Source organism: Chironomus tepperi, unplaced genomic scaffold (genome assembly GCF_022539635.2).
Source record: "Chironomus tepperi strain 1889 unplaced genomic scaffold, CSIRO-AGI_Ctep_v1 contig_346, whole genome shotgun sequence".
NCBI classification, from domain to species: domain Eukaryota; kingdom Metazoa; phylum Arthropoda; class Insecta; order Diptera; family Chironomidae; genus Chironomus; species Chironomus tepperi.
Genome location: NW_027226468.1, coordinates 1113167 through 1119485, shown reverse-complemented (window position 1 = coordinate 1119485; position 6319 = coordinate 1113167). Strand labels below are relative to the sequence as shown.

Here is a 6319-nt window from a genome sequence, read left to right as displayed (position 1 = left end):
AAATTTAGTTAATTTTTGAAATTTTGAATTGAAAATTAAAAAAAATATGCAATACAAATTTAAAAAATCTATTAGAAATTTAAAAATCCAAAATACTTTTACGTTCCTCCAATTTTTGAATTAAATTAAAATTTAGAGTAAAAAAAAATAAAATTTTTAAAATCAAAATTTAAGACTTAAAATTTGAAAAACTAATATAAATTTGAAAATGTTTAAAGTTAATGAATTTGAAAATTTTAAGTTTAAAATTTCATTATTTTGATTTTGAAAAGAAATTTTAAATTACAATTATAAAAATTTTTAAAATTCCGAAAATTTAAAAAATTTCAGTTTTTGAAATTTATGAATCATTTAAATTGCAAAAATTTAAAAATCTTTAAAAACTAAAAAAAAAATTTAAATTAAACAATAATAATTACTTTAAAGAATTTCAAAAATCCTTTAAAATTCAAAAAATTAAACATTTTGTGAATTTTGAGAATTTTAATATTTAAACGAAATTTAAAAAAATAAATTTTAAATTTTAAAAAAATTTAAAATAAAATCAAAAAATTATAAATTAAAAAATATAAATAATTATATTATAAAAATTCAAACTTTAATTTTCAAAACACTCAATTTAATTTATTAACAAGTCAACATGTCGTCACAGTCATTTTATTTGCATTTAATACTCAAGGTCATAATCAAATGTAAATTTCATCAAATATTCTCAACAAACAATACTATAATAATGCAAATATCCCGAAGAAAAGTCCAAAAATAAATTTGATTTCAATTAATAGCCTCTTAATTTTATTTGCGGTAGGTTCTTTGGATATTAGGTCAAAGAACTTGCAGAATTCGGTGCAAATTTGAAATTTTGTAGGTTAAAAATCAAAATTTTGAATTTTAAGAATTCAAAGTTTGAATTTTGAACATTAAGATTTTATTCAATTACAATTTTACTTCAAAGTCTTAAGGTACAATCATCCAGACAAAAGAACACTTAGCACACCTCAATTCATTAAAAACATTGTTTTTAAAACAAAAGAATCATTTATGATGATTTCGCGAATAAGAAAGTTCACATGAAAAAAGAAATGAAACACAAAAAAAAAAAAGATTAATTCTAGGTCATTCAACTGATGGAGAATAAATTTACTCATCACCTTTTTGTCTGTGTGCTCTTTTCCGTCCAAACCAAGATGATCATCCCAAAAAAAAGAAGTCATTATTTTTTTTTTTGATAATAAATATTGAGTAACGTCCAGAAGCTACACAAAAAAATCTCAAATTTAGGTCAGAAAGGAAATTATTGACTTTGACAAGAATGGCTGTAGATTGAAAATGATGAGATGAAAATAATGATGCGAAAATGTTGGACATTGATTGATATTAATTAATGACAGTATGAGATGGCAATAAAAGGTAGGCTTAGACGCTCAGGAAGTTGCCATTTTCATATTCCCTTCCAATTAACTGTTACAATGAGAAATTGAATAAACGGAATCGGTTAATGGTTGAATTATACACTCATAAATATGATTAATCATTGATGCTGTTGGCATGAGTAGCTTTAAAAGAACTAGGAAGATTCTTATTACTTAAATTATTGTTGAATGTTTTGCATTGTGCAATTTAACATTAAAACATTGAAACAATCAACAGAAACAATAACAAGAAATGCAGTCGAATGATCAAGAGGAACTGATCACTCAAATCCAGCAGCGATTAATGCTGTCAATTCCATGACTCATCAAAAATACTTCAAATCAGTCAAATTCGCAATAAATCAGCATGAAACTTTTATTCATCATTTCCACCTTACTCACGATCGTCAAACAGCACAATACGATCTTTCACCTCAACATTAACATTCAACAACATCAAAACATTAAAACATCAATGAATTTTATACAAACTGACGAACAGAGAAAAGTAACAAGTTCAGTGTGGTTTCAACGTCTTCAGTGTCAAGGTCTTGGAATTGTAAGAAGTAAAGAGAAAAAAAAAGTTATAAAAAAAAGGTACAAAAAAAGAGAATAAAGAAAAAAAAATGTAAAAAAAAGTATAAAAATTTGTGAAGTCAGAATTGTGAAACGAAAATTTTGTGGATTTAAAAATAGCATTTTTTTTTGTCGTGAGAAATGCGATAAATCAAGCAACAAATTCAACTTCTTTTTTGCTTATGGATGAAATTGACATAAAGAAATGGGGATAGGATTTAGATTTGGAATATTTAAAGACTGAATAACTGAACTGTGCGATAAAATGAAATGTCTTCTGGTGAAATTTGAGATTTGTTCTATTTTTTGAGAAATGGAAATTTGCATAAAGTGGGACTTTTTTTGTGACTTAGTCAATTTTTGCTGGGTGAAGGTATTGAAAAATTAATTTATTTTTTAGGTTGATTTGGATTTTTTGTGACTGAATAGAAAGGTTTGCTTTCTTGATGTGCTGGCTTTACCGATCATCAGTGATTCATGGTTTCTCTAAGTTGCTGTCTAAAGGTGGCTCTATCGCTGGATTAGAGAAGTTGCTGGTGCTTAAAGTACTCAAAACTATTGCTGTGAGCCTCAATATTTAATTAATTTTCTGGTACTCTAGTATTGGCAGAGTATAGGCGCTATACAGAGTATAGGTACCAAAGATCCTATCGAAGATCAGGAAAGCAGTGCATTTGGCTCTTTGTTTCTTTTTGGAACACATCTAACCTCTGAAACCGTTCTTAAATATTGCTGACAAAGCTCGAAGTCGACCACAATTGACCACAATTGTACCGAAAATGTGACTCATGCCCACATAACTTGTCGATTTCGAGCTTCCAAAAATCTGAAAAATTCTCAGTTACATCTCAATAATCACTTAACGTTCAAAATAGCACTTACCATGCAAATATTCATTTTTCTATCTACTTAACTCCATTAAAAAGGAACCATTTCTCTCTCCATTTAACACAAGTCAACTCTAACGCAGTAATGGGCGACCTTTTATTTTTCATGGCACTAAGGTGTGTTTAGTTTGATGTTTAAGCCTTTACTGGAACCCCATACAGCATTTGATTCATGGGATTTCCAAAAATATTGACTATTGTGCCACAGCATAAAGGTTCCCCACCACTGCCCTAACGGTATCTAATAAGCATGCTCACAATCTGTTAAAGGTAAATAATCCTTTAAAAAGCCATACATTAGAAAAATATCTACTGTATAATTTGACGTGAAAAATTCTTTGAAATGCATACTTAAGCTCTGCGAAGCATAAAATTTGTTGATTAAACAATCAGTTTTTTGTTGGTCTGGATGAATTTCTTTATCCGAATCAAAATAAATTCTCACGAAAATTTCTTGACAGAACAATGTGAAGTTTATCTCTTATAAATTGTAAGAAGTTACTGAGAATTCACATATTAGTGAGTTTTTTGGTGAATTAAATGAATTTCTGAGTTGATTTAGTGGCTTTAAGACCAGAAGCGGTGAAAATTTTGTGTAAATTGAGAACCAGCTTGTTGATAATTGAAGTACTTTGTCATTAGCAGCAAAAAATTGAATTAAATTGTGGATTCTCCAAAAAAGGATGTATTATGTCCGATAACCCTAAATTGTCATTAAAAAATTAAAAAAACTTGGATTATAAAATGAGAAAAGCTCATAAATAAATGGGATTCGAACCCTTGAATTCTAACTGTACGATAATTTCTGGTCGAGTTCTTCAACCATTCTGTTACATGATTATTCTAGTTACTATACCTATTTCGTGCAAATATTCGTATATCAATTTAAGGAAGAGTCTGAAGTCAATATTAGAATCCGCAATGACAAATTCCATGGATTCGATGGATTTCATAGATTCTGCAATATGATCCGGACTCAATGATTCAAACCCGGCAAGCACTCGACGTCCAAAAATTCAGCTTGATGACAATGTGACTCTGGTCTTAGGTTAGAGTCTGGATCTGGATTTTTGGCCATTTCTAAGCAGCATGCTTTTCGATACAATACAGCCATTAAAATTATCCACAACAATCACATCCTTAAGAATAACAAAATAAACAAACTAATCGCGAATTTCTAAAAATATCCACAAAAACATTATCAAAAATTCCAATCAAATCAACTTCCTTCAACAAGAATCTCCAAACACAAAACAAAACAGCATCATCATCATCTCGACAACAACAATCTTCTGCTGCATTTGACAATGAAATTGATAAATTTTAACCTTGACAAAGCCGACAAGAAAATAAAAAATTAAGATATAAATTTAAGAACAAGAAAATTGCTGGCTGATTTATGGCTCATAAATTATGAGACCACAGAAATTATTTTGGCTGGTCTGTAACAGGGGGATAAAAATTATTTTTGTGGACGTGAATCAGATGAAAGCAAGGGAAAAATTCGCAGAATAGAAAGTTCAAAGACTGGTTGGATTTAATTACATTTTTGTTGCTGTATGAATTATGACTCATTTATCAGATATTCTTGAGGGAAATTAAAGAACCGATAGGAATTATTGGAGATTATATGACTGCGAATATTCGAATTATAGCTTCGAAAATTACGTATTCATGTTGAAATTTTGAAGAAATTTATTTTGAGTCATTTTAAGGATGATTCAAATTTTTTATGTAATATGAGAGCTTATTTTTATGACAATAGCTGATTTTGCTTAAATTTCTTCATTTTCATCTTTTGAATCATAACGAAAATGAGTTCAAATTTGTCATCCGTGTAAGATCCCTCTTGGAATTTAAAGTGAGCTTATCTTCCATAAAAGTATTGCAGACACGTTTTGTGATTAGCTCAAACTTAGTTCGACGGCTGTGCAGATCAATTGTGATTCATTGCCTACCTCAGATGTCGACTAAAGTTAGTCGTATCGCTGGCTACCGATTCTCTATTATTAATAACAAATGTTCTGCCAAATTCTGTCAACTCCTCTCTTCCTAGAATTCTAGGACCGTCCTCGTGATGAGCTCAAATTGACTTGAACTCAATAGGAATCAAACTTAGGTCAGTATGCGAAACGAGAATTTAGTAAACTGGCATATTTTTGCTTTTCATCGATTATGGCGTGGAATTGACTATTATGTTCAGGTATATCAGATGAAACAAGTCACAAAAGAACCTAAAATAGTAACAAAAATACAGCTTATTGCCTAATTGATGGCAGATTCACATCAAAACCCGAATATACAAGGAAAATGATCACAAAATTGAGTATGCCCTATAATACTGATTGAACTTACTAATCAGCATGCTAATTTAGGCGAGTATACTCATTGTCTGTTTGGGAATTGTCCCCTAACCCCAGCTTGATGCTGAAATTTTCAAAATTGTGTATTTTGGGGCATCAGCATATCAAAAAATGGCTTTTACATCACAAAACCACCTATTTTTGACTCATCCAAATACAGCATAACATCACACTCATTCCAAAGTAATTTCAAATGACAAACATATCAGTTTCAATATCCATAAAATATGTAATACACCGGAAGTTCTCTTTATTTCACTTACAGCTGATATTACTTGTCCAATAACTTTCTTTATGAATCAACAAGTTCAAGTCACACTTCTTACGAATGGAAATGAGATTACAATGATTAATATTGAAGATTAACAGGAATGTGAAATTTAATACTCAAAAATTTATCAACAGATTAATCATCTTTAGGTCGAAGAAATTTATTTTGCTGTGCTGCATACCATGCACATCTGCAAGACTTTCCGCAGTCAGAACAGAATTCATTACACCAGAAACTTTACATGACTCATAATCCTCATCTCATGATCAACAAAAGAAGCATCAAATTCTTGTAAGAAATTTAAATGGATTCAGGCATGATTGTAGCTCAAATTATTATTTTTTTTTTCTACAACCACAACCACTGCAGTGGATGTGCACGAACATAGAAAAAAAAATAGCATTCTCATGAACTCTCATAAGAAAGTCGTGTGTAATCGTCGCAGCATAAATGTATGATGAGGTGCAAGAACTGAATAATAACAACAACATTATGAACAATAAAAAAAAATCGTAAGCAAGAATAAGAACATGTAAGAAAGATTGCCTTACGGTGCTAAGCAATGTTCTTACCAAGAACGAGTTTAAGTCTTTTTCTCAAGCGCAAAAAAATAAAGTTCTTCAAAATGTTCCCATTTCGCTTCGTCTCGTTCTCTACAATCTTTTCTTTTTGCAAAATAGGCAACACTAAATGATTCAGTTTGTCGGGCTTTAAGCTGTGGGAATTTAAGAATCTACAATATAAGTCGATTGAGATTGAATGATTAGCTAATTGGTGATTTAGAGTAACTAAGTGAATTCCGCGAGACAG

At 30.0% G+C, this 6319-nt stretch overlaps 1 protein-coding gene across 3 annotated transcripts in view; it reads left to right on the top strand.

Annotated features, from left to right (window-relative positions):
* Window positions 1–1991: 1991 nt before the first annotated feature.
* Window positions 1992–6319, top strand: part of Np (serine protease notopleural) — a 33058-nt gene continuing 28730 nt past the window's right edge. For 2 of the 3 annotated variants that reach the window (XM_070644770.1, XM_070644768.1), the window contains exon 1: window positions 1992–2040. The gene's annotated coding sequence lies outside the window, so the exon portion shown is untranslated. The remainder of the gene's footprint in view (window positions 2041–6319) is intronic. The other variant, XM_070644769.1, reaches the window with a different exon arrangement.